This window comes from Felis catus, chromosome C2, assembly GCF_018350175.1.
Source record: "Felis catus isolate Fca126 chromosome C2, F.catus_Fca126_mat1.0, whole genome shotgun sequence".
Lineage (NCBI taxonomy): Eukaryota > Metazoa > Chordata > Mammalia > Carnivora > Felidae > Felis > Felis catus.
In genome coordinates, this window is record NC_058376.1 from 65963014 (window position 1) to 65979048 (window position 16035).

The following is a 16035-nucleotide window of genomic DNA, read 5'->3' on the forward strand; positions in this document are numbered from 1 at the left end:
TTTAGCTTCCCTACCCAAACTCAAGGAACCTCACCCTGGGGGTAGGGAGATGTTGGTGCTTATTTAGGCTCATTAAAGCTGCCTAAAAGCTAAAACAAAGGATCCCTTTCTGCAACTAGCAGTGCAATAACTGATAGACATTTTGACCTTTGGATCTTTCTTTCTATCCTTCCTTTATCAATTGGAAGAATTCATGCCACCCTGTAAAAGGGGGGAAAATGGTCAGTTGGGTTTAAGATATATTTTACAAATCATGCTATTATGAATAAACCCTATTTAGCTGTCAGTGGATTACATATGGTTGTAGTTATTATACTTAAAATATAAAATTTTAGTGTAGACAACTGCAAAGAAGAAACGAAAAATTGGCTCATAATTTTCCCAGATGGCCTCTACCGATATACTACTCAGATTTTGATGATTTTCTTCTGCTACTTTCCTTTTCCAGTCTTGTCAGAATTATATGGTATTAATTGGCACAAGGAGAAAAGCTACCTTGACCCAATTCTTGGCACCAGGCTCCGGGACCACGGATCCTGAGCTGGATCCAGCAATGGGACCCAAAACAGCAAATCACAAATCAGGAGCTGGCTAAGTAAGGCAATGGGACAATTAAAGGTAGACATTCTGTGAAAAAAAGGGTGGAATTAAAGGTGGTCCAGGGCCAGAATTTAAGACAATCATAGAAGATGTCAGGCCCAAGAAAGGACAAGCCATGGGAATCAAGATCCAACGGAAACTCTTAGATCTCAGCAGGAAGAGAGAGGGAGGAGAACTCCCTCTTGTACTATGTGGGTGTCATAGTACAAGAGGACATGGTCCAAGAGGCATTTGCCGTGGCAGAGTTCATCCTCCTGAGGGTGGACATCTGCTGGTCCACAAAGCCTGGGACTTTGCAGACAGCTGCTGGTACACATTCAATCAAGTGGTGGTCACTGTGGTTAGTGGAGTCCAGGACACCCTGACTCTGTGAATTGATGTTTGTAGATTCATAATAAGCAAGCCAGGGGGCGCCTGGTTGGCTCAGTCAGTTAAGTGTCCAACTCTTGATTTTGGCTCAGGTTATGATCTCACAGTTGTGAGGTCAAGCCCTGTGTTGGGCTTGAGTGTGGGGCCTGCTTGGGATTCTCTCTCCCCACCCCCATCTCTCTGCCCCTCCCCCGCTGTGTGTGCTCTCTTTCTCTCTCTCAAATAAATGAGCATTAAAAAAAAATAATAATAGGCAAGCCAGGATTATTAAAGATGGCTAGGAGGTTAGTCTGTATTCTTCAGTCTCTGAGGCCTAGGTAAGGTTAAAGGCCAGAATGTCAAAAATAGCAGCTGTGTTATAAACAATCCGAGTTGAGTTTTCTGTTACTTGCATCCAAAGCACCCTAACTAATTATGTGCGTGCGTGTGTGTGTGTGTGTATGTATGTGTGTGTGTGTGTGTTGGTGTACCTAGATCTATAAAACAAATTCTGAATGGCTATGGAAACATAGTATTAAAGATTATTATCATAACAGAGATTATGAGTGATTTTATCTTTTGCCTTGTCTATATTTTCTTTAATTTAAACAATGAACTTGTCATATCAGCCAAAGTTCTTGCAAGCTTGAAGCTGACCAAGGCTGATTTGGGAGGAACTTACTGAGAAGATATTTGGAACTACAAAACGACTTGGCAATCTGCAGAACCAAGTTTGGCAGGAAGGCAGTTACCAGGGAGCCCCAAACTGCACCTAGAACCATTCAGGTAAGGAAACTGCTGAGGCCATAACTCCTGGCCACCACTGCCACTAACCCCTGGCCACCATAGCTCACAGTGCTGTCTAGTTTTCACTGCTGGATACCACTGCTGCTGACCTGGAGGCTCTTCTGGCTTCACCTGTCTCCAAAATGGATACCCAACTCTTTTTGACAATAGCTCTTGCCTCAGAGTGCAGGGAGTTCACATCTGTTTGACCAAGCTTAGGATACTTTCCCATGTCCGAGGACAAAGGAGCTAGAAAGTGAGAATCATGATTTCCAGCTTCTATGGTGGAAGGCAAATTATGCTCCTGCCAAGACTCATAGGTAGGGAGTTTTCCAAATATAGAAAGGCAAAATAAGAATTAAAAATTTCCTTGACTTTGTAATATTTTTACAAAAGTAATAAAGCAAAACACAAGAACCCAGTGCATACCAAACCAAATCAAAACAAACCAAACCAAAATAAAAGCCTAATATAAATAGAAGTTCTTTAAGAAAGATCACAAATTTTTAAATAGAAGTTCTTTAAGAAGGATCACAAATTTTTAAATAGGAAAAAAGAGTGCACACATATTAGACACATCTGAGGAAAAAAAGTGTGTGAAGTCATCTGAATTTATGTACCTTTCATATTCGAAACACATTTATCATGTATTTACTGGTTTTCTAGCCAAAAGTGCAATTCAGAATACCTGCCATTTTTTTCAATCCCTTTGATGAGTTTGTTACTAGAAGCTATTTACTAATGTACCAACAGGTAAATTAGATATAGCCTAATAGTCTGGTAAATTAGATAGCCTGATGTTTTAAGCAGCCGAGCCTCCTATAAGCATGGTTAGTAGATTAACAAAGGCTGCTTCTTCACTCAGTTATATGTTTTTTGTTACCAAATATAGAATTTTTGAGATTCTCAAGAATAATATGTACTCAATGATACATTTACTAGCATTAGCAATAACTATATTTAAACAAAGCAATTTGGAGCAAGATTCAAGAAATCCAAAGACTTAGGTACAATTAAGTATATTTGTCTTTAATCTTCTTCACATTTTCTCTCCTATATTTTCTGAATACAGGCATGAGAACACTTTTCTTTAAAATGTCAATTTCATCATGCTATTTACGTGCACAAAATATTTCAGTATTCCTCTGTGCCTTCAAAAGAAATCCAGACTCCTGAGCTGGCATTAAGATTTCTCTTCAATGTGGCAGCTCCAAATCTATCTTACAGATGCATGTACCATTATTTCCCCACATGAACCTGTAGCTAAAACCAAATGGGTCACTGAACAAGCCTTGCACTTTCTTGCCTCTGTGCTTATATTTATACTGTCTTCTCCTCATAAAAAAACTTTCACTAGCTCTTCTTACCCATATCAGTTTTACTTATCTCTACTAACCAGACTCATATTCTGTGTGAAGACTGCTTTCACAGCCCAGTTGAGTCAGTCCCTTGAATTCCTATAGCAAAAGCTATCCAACTTTCCAGTTCTTAATGGAGATGTCAGGTTGTGAGGGGTGTCATCATTTGTTATCACTAATCATTAAAGCAGGAGATTGTATGGGGTACCTGGATGGCTCAGTCGGCTGAGCATCCAACTTCAGCTCAGGTCATGATCTCACGGTTTGTGGGTTCGAGCTCCGTGTTGGGCTCTGTGCTGACAGCTCAGAGCCTGGAGCCTGCTTCGGGTTCTGTGTCTCCCTCTCTGCCCTTCCTCTGCTCGTGGCTTGTGTTCTCTCTCTCTCTCTCTCTCTCACTCTCTCAAAAATGAATAAACATTGAAAAAAATTTTTAAAAAGCAGGAGATTGTAAATTTTAAAATGACTAATTAGAGGAAGCAAATTAAAGATTCTCTCCCACATTAACACTACCCTCCATCACCTGAGTCTTGATGGGCTTTTGGATGGGGAGCTACTTCTATAGCACTGGTGATTACATACAACCAACGGTCTGCCCTGGAATGTGTCCCCTTCTATGATTTTAAGTGCAGAACCTCATCATTCAGGGGTTCCTTTGGCCCAGTACTTATGGATCATGTTGGAGAACCAGAGTCTTGTAAGACATTGAGACCCTCATGCAGGGATAAGGGGGAGGGGAAGACCCTTAAAATGACTCTAAATCTATAATGGGCCTAGTAGTTACCTATGGGGTGGAGATGTTAGGGAATGAATTACAGTTTGGGTGTAGAGACATGAAAGCTTCCAGAGCATAGAGGGGTGGAGGGATGGTGGAGATCACTTTGTAACTGAAAAAAACTTTGTTTGGGAAAATACAAGAGATCATCCCCATCTCCACTCTTGCCTTAATTAGGGACTCCCAGAAATAGTTCTGTGGAATTTAAGAGTGGTCAGATTTCCCAGTATTGAAGGTGACAGCAGAGCCAAAGAAATGCCATTTTTACCATTACTGACTCTATTTTATTTCAGACAGGTGTGGCCTGGGACAACATGGGTTATATTCAGATGTGTTTGTCATTTTAAGGTCCACAAGAATGATAGATAAAAATAGTTGTATTTAGGTAAAGGGGTTATGGGTAGTTTTGTGGTAATAGTTAAATAACAAATATTATTAAACTGTTACCACAAAATTAAGAAACATTAAAATTGTGAAAACATTATTAAACTGTTACCATAAATTTTTTAAGGTATAGTATGTATGTGTGTGTGTGTGTGTGTGTGTGTGTGTGTGTGTGTGTGTGTATGTGCATGTTGTTCACATTGGTCTGGTCACTTCATGGGTCAATGACAGCTTCCACACTAGGGACTGTTAGTCCCCCTTCAGATTCTGCAAGGAAAAGTCAATGTGGTTGGAGACAGAGGAAGACAGGGTTCTGTTAGGACCTGAGTAGGGAGAAGAGAGGCAAGGAGTCACTGCCTACACACCAAGGAGAAGATAAAAGAAGAAACTAAGTGATCCAAGCTCTCTAGAGACCGAGGTCAATGCATGGTAAGATTGAATTGTGATAGAATAGGTCTATCAGTTCCAATCCCATCCCATTTTTTCCTCCTTTGACCTCATTTTCTTCCATTTCTACTTTTTATCTTTTTGAAGTTTAGAAAGTATGCTTCATTTTTTTGCCTTACTTAGTTCTGTTTCTTGGAACTTTCTTAGCATAGCTTGTTTTCTGCCTATTTCCTGAGTGCCAGTTCTGGCTTTATTATCAGGTGCTAACTGGGAGATCCTGGACCCCACACAATGCCCTGTAGGCCCTCAGAAGATGTCTCCACATTAAACTGGCTATGAACACACTGGCTGCATACGCCCCAGGCTGGCACCTGCTGTCTTGACCTATGGTGTTCAACTATCAGGCATAAGCTTTGGTACAAACTCTGGCAATGTACAATTTCATGAATGGCATGGCCTCTTTTCCCAGATGGATTCAATTCCTATCATCCCTGAGAACATGCTCTACTCTGACCCATAACTCATCTAACCTTTGAAAGGCCTGGGAACGTGTCCTGCTCCAAATACAGAAGGCAGGGTGTGATTGGAATCAGCCCCAGGCCATTGTTGCTGGGCTTACTGCACTGTGGAGGATTTCTGGGGTTTACCATGATTTAGTCAGGTCTTCAGACCTCAAGAACATGAAGCAAGCCCAGTATCACATGACTCCCTCACTCCCACTCCAAGTGGCTTGCTAATTCTCAAACTTGCCTGACGCAGTTACTAAGAAAACCTCACCTGGACTGTACAGAGACTATGAGGAACCCTTCATTTTGTCTTTAGCGTGTCTGTATAGTGCCCCAGGTGACCACAGGTATCATGACCTACATAATGTTGGGGAATCTTCTGACAGCCTGATAGAGAGACTGGTTTGGGGCCCAGGTTTCCATCAGTTGAGGTTTTATGTTTAACTCCCAATACCGTGAGGAAGTGGCAGGGTTAATGCCTGAGCACTGCCAAATAATGACTTTCTGTTAAACACTTAAAGCGTGCAAAATTTGACTGGTCCCACGGTGACCCTGACTTTTTGGGACTAGACAGAGCACTCCAGAGTTTACAAAGATACCACATGCCCTATGAATTACTGTGGCCTCAAGCTATGCTATAGATCAGTCTTCTCACACTTTAATGTGCATGTGAATCACCTGGGGATTTTGTAAAAATGTAGACTCTGATTCAGCAGATCTGGGTGAGGTCTGAAATTCTGCATTTCTAGCAATTTCCCAGGTAAGTTCGTACTGCTGGTCCCAGGACCACACTTTAGTTGCATGACTCTGAAGGAAGCAGATCAAATGGAAAACATTTCAGGACATAATTCCAAATTACGTCCTTCTGTGGATGTTTCTTGCAGGTGGGAAGGAAGTTGCCTTTAAGACAAACGAAAATGGCCTTAATCCACTTGGCCTTTGTAATCTCATCCCAGACAGATGACATTTCTTTGTGAGCAAGCAGAGATAAGGGAACTGGTTAGTGTCCAAGAGGAATCTAGGTATATGTCAGTGTTTGTACCCCACTACACATATACTCCCTCAAATACTCACCTAACCACACTCATTCCTCACCCACCCACCTAGTGAATGCAACTGTGATTCAGCTCTTCAGGTCCTAGGACAGGGCAGAAGAGATGACGTGAAATTGCTCAGTGACTGGATAATGGTTAGTTCTGGACAGCTCAGACTTTCAGAGAAGGTAACAGGGTTCTTTCCTATTCTACCTGCTGCCCAGGTGGTGGTTGGTGGCTTGCTAGGCTGGGCACTGTGGGCATCAGAAATAAACACACAAAACTTTATCCCTGCTCTCTATACACTTGCCATCTAGTTAGGAAGACACACCTGGGCAAATAACAATGGAATGATATATTAACTCTTTAGTAGTTGTACAACAAATGTGTTTTGAACATATGTACAAGAGGCTAAGGTTTGGGAAGAGACATAGGAAAGGCTCCACGGAAGAGTGACCTGGCAGCCAGGACTTTTCTAGCTGAGGGAGGCATGGCTAGTTTAACCAGATTATCCTGGCAGGCTCCCTTGAGGGAAAGGCTGGGAAGAAAGAGGAACTCCAAAGAGGAGTTCCAGGAGCCAAGATTTTCCAAAGGACACAAGAAAGGTGACTGAAAGCGGAGCAAAGGCTCTTGCTTAATATTAGATAAATATTTGGTCAGATGATCACCTACTGAGGTATGAGGATTTTCCCTTTTCACTTCTAATGTTTCTCTGAGTTTTTAAAATACGTATTCCTGGGGCACCTGGGTGGCTCAGTCGGTTAAGCGGCCGACTTCGGCTCAGGTCACGATCTCGCGGTCCGTGAGTTCGAGCCCCGAGTCGGGCTCTGTGCTGACAGGTCAGAGCCTGGAGCCTGTTTCGGATTCTGTGTCTCCCTCTCTCTGACCCTCCCCCGTTCATGCTCTGTCTCTCTCTGTCTCAAAAATAAATAAACGTTAAAAAAAAACCAAAAAAAACCGTATTCCTAGTGAAGTTAATGGTGGATAAGAAAGAGTTGTTGCTGTGATGAAAGGCAGGTATTTAGGAGCTTCTCAAAGATCTTTGCACCAAAAAGACATCAAAGGGCTCAAGGGACAGGCCTATTGCCCAGGGTCAGCTGCAACAGTGCAAAGGGGCATAATTGCCATCTAGTGGCCCAAAACCACAAGTGGAGCTGCCTTTTAGACATGAATAGTTTCTTTTTCTGCACTTTTGGAAAAATTTATTGAGGTATAGTTGACATGCAATATAATATTAGTTTCAGGTGTACAACATGGTGATTGACCTTCGTATACATCGCAAAATAGTCACCACAAGTTTAGTTACCATCTGTCACTTTACAAAGTTAATATAATATGATTGACTATATTCCTTATGCTGTGCATTGCATCCCCATGACTGATTTATTTTATAACTGGAAGTTTATATACTTCTCAATCTCCTTCACCTGTTTTGCCTCCCCCCAACCCCTCTCCCCTCTGGCAACTACCAATCTGTTCTATGTATGTAGGAGTCTGGGTTTTGTTTTGTTTGTTTTGCTTTTTCAGATTCCACATATAAGTGAAATCACACAATATTTGTCTTTCTCTGATTTGTTTTACTTACCATAATAACCTCAAGGTCCATACATGTTGTTGCAAATGGTAAGATGTCATTCTTTTTTATGGCTGAGTGGTATTCCAGTGTGTGTGTGTGTGTGTGTGTGTGTGTGTGTGTGTGTGTGTGTATGTGCGTGTATATACAATAATATGTATATTCATCCATCCATCAATGGATGAATGGATAAACACTTCTTTATCCATTCATCCGTTGATGGACGCTTGTTGTTTCCATATTGTGGCTATTGTAAATAATGCTGCAATGAACATAGGGTTGCATATATCTTTTTAAATTAGTGTTTTCAATTTCTTCAGATAGATACCCAGTAGTGGGATTGCTGGATCATATAGTAGCTGCATGTTTAAAATCTGAGGAAACTCCATGCTGTCTTCCATAGTAGCTGTACCAGCTTACATTCCCACTGACAGTGCACGAGGATTCCCTCTTCTCCACAACCTTGCCAACACTTGTTATTGTGTGTTTTTTTTTTAATGCCAGCCATTCTGACAGGTGTGAGGTGATATCTCATTGTGGTTCTGATTTGCATTTCCCTGATGATTAATGACGTTGAGCATCTTTTCATGTGCTTATAAGCCATTTATATATTTTCTTCGGGAAAATGTCTGTTGAGATCCTCTGTCCTTTTTAAAATTGGGTTATTGGGGTTTTGTTTTGTTTTGGTTTGGTTTTAGTTATGTTATTGAGTTGTATGAGTTCTCTGTATATTTTGGATATAAAAACCTTATCAGATATATGATTTGAAAATATCTTTTTCTGTTCAGAGGGTTGTTTTCTGGTTTTGTTGATGGTTTCCTTCACTGTGCAGCTTTTTAGTCTGATGTAGCCCCATTTGCTTATTTTTGTTTTTGTTTCCCTTGTCTTTGGAATCAGATCCCAAAAACATTGCTACGACCGATGTCAAGGAGCTTACCGCCTATGTTTTCTTCTAGAAGTTTGTAGTTTCAGTATAGTCTCTTCAGGTACACAACTATCATGGCCTCTACAAGCCATTTAGTATAACCTCCTCTGCCCCCTTCCAGATCCTGGCCCCTTAGTTTGCTTCCTGGAGAACATTTCCCCAACTAAGAAAATGTCAAATGGACAGTATTACATACAAAATTAATTCATACTGAAGTGTAAAGAATTACTCAGAAAATGTCAGTGACTAATGCTGCTCCTGTGTCTAATTTCTTAGAGGATAGGAATTGATGGAGGAACCATGGAGAGCAGGAAGAGCAGGGGCGGTGCTCGGGGAGCCGGTTGTTCCCGCGAGAGAAGAAACAAATACAGGAAGAGGTGGCCAGGCAGCAGCTGCCTTTGAGTTTACTTGTTTACTTTCTCCTGGAAGGAGCAAATAGAAACTGCTCATGATATTATTTTTAGAGCTATTTTCAAACAGTGTGGCTAGAAAAGGGCTGTGGTGCTGTTTGGCTATAGAGAATGTGTAGCATGCCTCACTTTCTTATAGAAGGGCTTTGTTCCTAGGTGCACCAGCATGTTAAATTAAATGCTCTCAAGAAAGAAATCCCATGCCAGTTCCCCTTGAATGATGTGGGTGGCTCTCTGACACTATGAGGGGGTCTGGCATGGCTTTCTTCTGGTGCCAGTTTTTCCGCTGGACTCCATTTTTCCAGGGATCCTTACTTTACTCAGAGAGAGCCCAAGAGCTCCTTTAAAGCTGTGAAGAGGTGTTTTCAGTAGAGGAGGCTGATGTGTAGCGAGGCAGAGCCATCAGAGAGCAGATGAGAGGGAGGATCAGAAAAAGTCCACGGTGGACACCACTGGGAGGAAGAAGGGGCAGGAACTGGAATTTTGTAATCAGACAGACCCTGTTCTCATCCTGGCTTCTTATAAGCTGTGTGATAATTTAGGCAAGTTAGCTCTGGCCTCAGTTTCCTTTTCTATAAAATGTTATTGTGGAGATTTTTAAAGGAGATAAAGAATGTACACAGTTTGTGAGCTTGAGCCCCACATCAGGCTGTCTGCTGTCAGCACAGATCCTGCTTCAGAGCCTCTGGCTCCCCCTCTCTCTGCCCCTCCTTTGCACACGCTCTCTCTCAAAAATAAACAAACATTTAAAAAGTTTGTAAAGTTTTGTAAAAAAAAATGTAAAGCACAAGTTTATAAAAAAAAATGTAAAGCACAAAGTCAGGCATCTATTAGGTGCCAGTCATTTCGTTTCTGTGCCTATTCTCAAATATGCCTCTAATCACCCCATTTCCTTTGCTGGGCCTCGTCACCTCCCTTGGAAGGGTGCCTCAGTCTCCAGTGTTGCTCAAAGATCCCCTCTTCTAGGGGATGAGTTGTCATCTGCTGTGGGACAAAACCACAATGAGGATATGTTAAGGATAAAGCTTTTGCATGCCTGCAGGTGGATGGCCTTCTTTCAGAATGCCTGGGCTTCTCTTGGGAATTACTTCCTCCTTCTCTTGGGAATTACTTCCTTCAGGGGCTGTAAGGAGCCCCTTACCAAAAGTCTGGGGCTGAGTGGCTCAGGCTCTTCGAGTGCTGCTCTGAGTTTGACTGAGAGATGCTCTTCCCCTGGGCATTAATTCTTTGGTGCCCCTCTACAAAAGGGCTCTATTCACCTAAGCATCTAGGCCTGAGGGGGAAATATCCTAGGGAGACCCTCTGCTGCTTTAGCTTGGATTGGGATTTGGATAAGGTTACTGGCCTCTCTTTCTTTTTTTTAATTTGGTAAAATATAAATAACATAAAATCTACCATCTTAACGATTTTTAAGTGTAACATTCAGTGGCAGTAAGTGCATTCCTATTGTTGTGCAACCATCACCACCATCCATTTCCAGAATTTTCTTATCATCTTATACTGAAATTCCATATCCATCAAATAATAACTCCCCATTTCCCTTTCCCTTCACCCCCTAGCAGCACTATTCTACTTTCTGTCTCTGAATTTGACTATTCTAGGTACCTCATGTCAGTAGAATCATACAATATTCGTCCTTTTGTGTCTGTATATACCTATTTTATTTTATTTTATTTTATTTTATTTTATTTTATTTTTTTAAGAGATAGATCAAGCAAGCATGAGTGGGGAAGAGGGAAAGAGGGAGATGAATACAGAGAATCATAAATAGACTCCACACTCAATGTGGAGCCTCAATACAGGGCTCCATCACATGACCCTGGGATCACGACCTAAGCCTAAATCAAGAGTCAGATGCTCAACTGACTAAGCCACCCAGGCATCCCTGTACTGGATTCTTGTAAAGAGAAAAATTTACATATTGCAAATTTACCACCTATTCTGATGGTACATGCACATGCACACATACACCCATGTAAAAGTAGGTATGAATCCTATGCTTACAGCTCTGCTTGTAGCTTAGGTAAGTAGAAAACCAAATTCTCAAACTAAAGCCAGAAAACCCACAAAACCCTACATGATTAAATTTAATGTGAGAGACGATGTTTCACTAAAACAAACCCCCCAAACTGGTTAATAATTGAAAGAGTTTTGGTTCTGGCTCTTTAATTTTTGTCTGCATTTTGACTTCAATTGTTTTAATGCAGAGAATAACTGTTTGCATAAGTCTGTTATAGAAAATGTCACTAGAAACATCAAAGCTTGGTTTGATAGTGCAAGCTAAGCAGACCACACACTTAACCATAAGATACCAGCAAGCAATTCTTGAAGACCAATTTTAACAGTGTTACTGAATAATAATATAAAATTATCTTTTCTTGGAGGTAAGATTAGCATTGTGATGTTATTAAAATCTGAATTATAGGGGGCATCTAATCTAATTCTTATTAGAGCTGGGAATGGAAAAATTCTTTATTGCAATTATCTACTTCTTGCTGCTAATGAACTGCTGCAAGTTGGTAAACACAAAGTTAAGCTCCAAGCAGTAGAATTAGCTACTTTGGGCAGGTCCTCTTGAATATAGCATGCTTATAAAACTGCTCCAGTTTTCTATGGCTATGAAATAAGTCATCCCCAAATTTGTGGCTTGAAACAATACTTACTTTGCTCACAAATTTGATTTGGGCAGAGCTTGGTAGGGATGGCTTGGCTCTGCTCCACCAGGACTTACCTGAAGTGGCTTGAAGACGGGGAGCTAGAATCATCTAATGCAGAGGCTGGTAAGTTTTTTCTGTAAAAAACCAGATAGTAAATTATTTTCACCCTTGTGGACTATATGGTTTGTTGTAACTACTGAACTCTTCACTGTAGCACAAAAGAAGTCATAGACAAATAAGTGGGCATGGCAGTGTTCCAATAAAACTATTTATAAAAATAGACAATAGGTCATATTTGGCCAGTTCAAAACCTGCCAACCCTTGATCTCAAAGCTTGCTCACTGACATGTCTGGCAATTGATGCTGGCTGCTCATGAGGACCTTGTCTGGATTTTCCAGTCAGAATACCTAGTACCTAGATATGGTCTCCTCATGGGTCCTGTGCTTCCTCATAATATAGCGCTATGTTCCAAGGGCAAGTGTTCAGACAGAAAGAGCCAGAAGGAAGTTCTATCTTTTTTTATAAGTTAGCCTGGGAAGTCATGCAGCATCACTTCTGCCACATTCTGTTTGTTGTAGCAGTCACAAAAGCCCACTGAGGTTGAAAGGGAGGAAATACAGACTCTACCTCTTGATGAGATAGTGCCAAGGTTCTGAAGAAGCATGTAGGACTAGGAACATTGCTGAGCCCATTTGGGGACAATACAGTCTTCCACATTTACCATTTTCCATTTGATGATTTGTTCTCCCATTACTTAAAAAAAATTTTTTTTAATGTTTATTTTTGAGACAGAGAGAGAGAAACAGAGCGCGAGCGGGTAAGGGTAGAGACAGAGGGAGACACAGAATCTGAAGCAGGCTTCAGGCTCCGAGCTGTCAACACAGAGCCCGATGTGGGTTCAAACTCACAAGCCGTGAGATCATGACCTGAGCCGAGTCAGACGCCCAACAAACTGAGCCACCCAGGTGCCCCATGTTTTCCTGCTACTTTTTTACATTCAAATCATTTCAAAATCCTCACTTATACAGCAGGCCTTGACGCCACTTAAGTTTCACTTGTGAAAACATTCACAAAGCACAACCTTAGGTACTGAAAGTTCACGAAGCATTCTAAAGCAGACATCCAGATAATTCAGAACAAGCTAAGAATTATTTTTAGATTATCGTTAAAATAAAAAGCCAAATTAAAAAAAAATCGCAGAGAGACCTTGCGATTCTCTGAAAATATTTTCTTCATTTGAGAAACACTAATGGAAGCCTTTGGCTAGAGTGGAAGACAAATTCCTCCCAGCTTTTACAAGGTCTATTCCAACTCCCTGGAGTGAAGGCTGAAAGTCCTATAATCATAAGCTGTGTGCATTTGCTGCAAGAGTCCTCTCCCCAGAGCTCCCTTGGGAAGTTGTAGTTCAAGGATTTGGTCTTGGCCATCTGTGTCTTTCCCTCAGAGGTACTGCTGACAGCCCATAATTTAATGATTTTTAACTATTTTCAGCTGCACTGTGACTCGTCTGCAGCCTCTTCATAGCAGTGTGAGGAAAAGATTCTCTTCTTTCTTCAGTATTTGGAATTCTGGTTGACCGGTCTTAGCTTTGTGGATCATCTTCCAGAAATCTTTCTTAGGGTTTTGCTTGGTGTCCAACCTGGAGGACTGGATACCTGATGCAGGCTGCCAGTTGATAGAAGAGAAAGCATGGGAACGCTTTCCTGCTTAACCATCTGATTTCTCCTTCTTTATTTGCTGAATAAGAATGCTTCAGCATTCTCAAATGCTTAAGCATTGCTTAAGAATGCTGTCCACTCTGATAAAGCCTTGCTGAAACCTTCATTCAACCCTTTTAGTGATGGAAGAAGACATGGGAAGCATGTCTTCAGGTATGGAATGCCTGCATTCAGAGAATGTGTGGTGGACAGATTGAACTATCTATCTGATCTGTAGGGAACAATGACACAACAGGCCTCAGTGAGTCAATGACTGGGAGGCAGGATGCTGCTAGTATCTCAAACCTTTGACACTCACCATGTCTTCTTTCTGGGTTGTTGGATGTTGAGCTTTTCACAGTTAGTTCAGGGAGAGACAGCAAGGGCTCAGTTGGTATGGGGCTTTGGAAACCTTTACTGAACAGGTAAAAGGGAAGTAGCAGCATATGCCCAAGGTGGGCATTGGTTAAAATAGCTTTGGTTAAAGCTATTTTGCTGTTTCAATTGCATTTGTTACTGAGATGCTGAGCTGTGGGCCCTCCTTTTCTTCTGTAAATTCTGGTAAGGAGTCTCTATCTTAAGATACATTTCCTCTTTCCTGATGTTCATTCCCCCACTGAGAGCCAGACCTTCTCTCTGTGATTCATGTATTTGCTGTAGAGATAATTCTGATGTCAGAAGCAGAGGCCATTGATTTGAGAGGAGGAAAGCAACGACTATTCAGAAACAAGTCTCCTCTCATCCTGCAAATACCCCTAATTAAGAAATCCAGAAACAGATTCTGTGTCATGGAAACATAATTTCCTTTGACTCAGAGAGTTTCAGGAATTGCTGCAGGCCATCAGCGATTTTGATTTCCTGGGTTAAATGACTTTACCCTTTACCCTGAGTTTTCTCGAACAAAAGTGAATTCAGTCTAACATTTGTGAATTACCTTCTATGTGCCAGGTGTGGCCCTAGTGACTTGAGAAATAGGTATGAACAACAGAGTTCCTGAACTCCAGGAGGTTACAATTGAGTAAAATAATCTTTAAGTGGTAAACCTGAATGGTATGTGCATCCCGACAGAAAGGTGAAAACTGTTTTGGACACTGTTATGAGCTGAATTGTGTTCCTCATATGTTCAAGCCCTAACTCCCAGTACCTCAGTGTGACTTTATTTGGAGATGGGGTTTTTTACAGAGGGAATTAAGTTATAAAGGTCATTAGGATGCACACTCGGAAGAGAGGCTTGAAACAGATCCTTCATGACCCGTAGAAGGAATCAATCCTGCTGATGTCTTGAGTTTGGACATGCAGATTGTGAGACAAAAAAGTTCTGTTGTTTAAGTCACTCAGTCTCTAGTACTATGTTATGACAGCCAGCCCGGGCAAAATGGTACAAACACTCAGTGGCCCCTTTCCACTGTTGTATGACCTGGTGGGGAAAACCCTGGATGGATATAAATGAAATATTTGTAGAATTTGAGTTTACTAGACATTTGATAAATTCAATTCATTTATTCATTCTCCATCTCTTTACCCTGGTTTATTTTTTATTACACTTACCTCTATCTGAGAAATTATTTTATCTTGTGTTGCTTACTATTTTTCCACCTGCTTCATGATAGATGTGTAATATATATTTGTTGAATAAGAATTTATCCTTCCTCATTCCCTTCACTCTCTCCCTCTCCATTCAATATTCAAGCACCTTTTATGTCCATTCCATGTTCATCCCTGTCAGAGCAAAAAGAAGTTCAAAGAGTGGCTGTTATCTCCAGGGAGCTTGTGATTTCAGGAGACAGACGAAGAATGCCCACAAGAGGAGCTGCATTCCGGGGCCAGACAGTGGGTAAGTATGTGCTAGACAGGCGTTGGATCATAACTGTTGCAGAGGGAAGGTGCAGTGGTTGAAGTGTGCAGCAAAAGGCTCATGGAGGAGGAGGATCCCATGCTTGAGATAAAAGAAGAGCCCAGGAGACAGTACACAACGTTCATAGTCCATCTGCCTTCCCTAACACCTGGGAGCTGTGTTTAGGGAAGAGTGGGATTGCTCCAGGGTTGGGGCTTGATGAGGCACAGGGCTGCAGATGATGGATAGAAGCCGGAGTTTCATTCTGGCATCCCAGTAGGTCAGAGCCAAAGCCCAATGGCTCTTAACTCTGGCTGCACATGAAAATCACCTTGTGAACTTAAGATAACATGTTAAATGTTAATGTAAAGACCCTACCTTGCTCTGGGATGTCCTGGAAACTGCAGGCAGGGCTTCAGAAAGAAGAAATCCGTTTAGAAGGTGAATTGACAGCAATGGCTTTTAGCTGCAAGACCCAAGTCACTCTGCCCAGTCATGAGACTCTTGTAGTTCTGGAGTAATAGGGATAACTGCTGGAAGTAAGACATCAGGCGGCATTCCACTGCTGTGGCCTTCTTTTCCTAGGTGTAAAAGCGCCTGCTTGTGACAATAGAATATGTTGACAGATCTGTATCCTGTTTCCGATTCTGTGCTGTATTTTACAGTGGGAGCAGTAGCAATAGCAGCAGAAATTACCTGGACTCCCTCTTTTTAGGACCTTTATACTTCCTGAAGGTGTTCATTGGAACTATCTAGAGAAGTG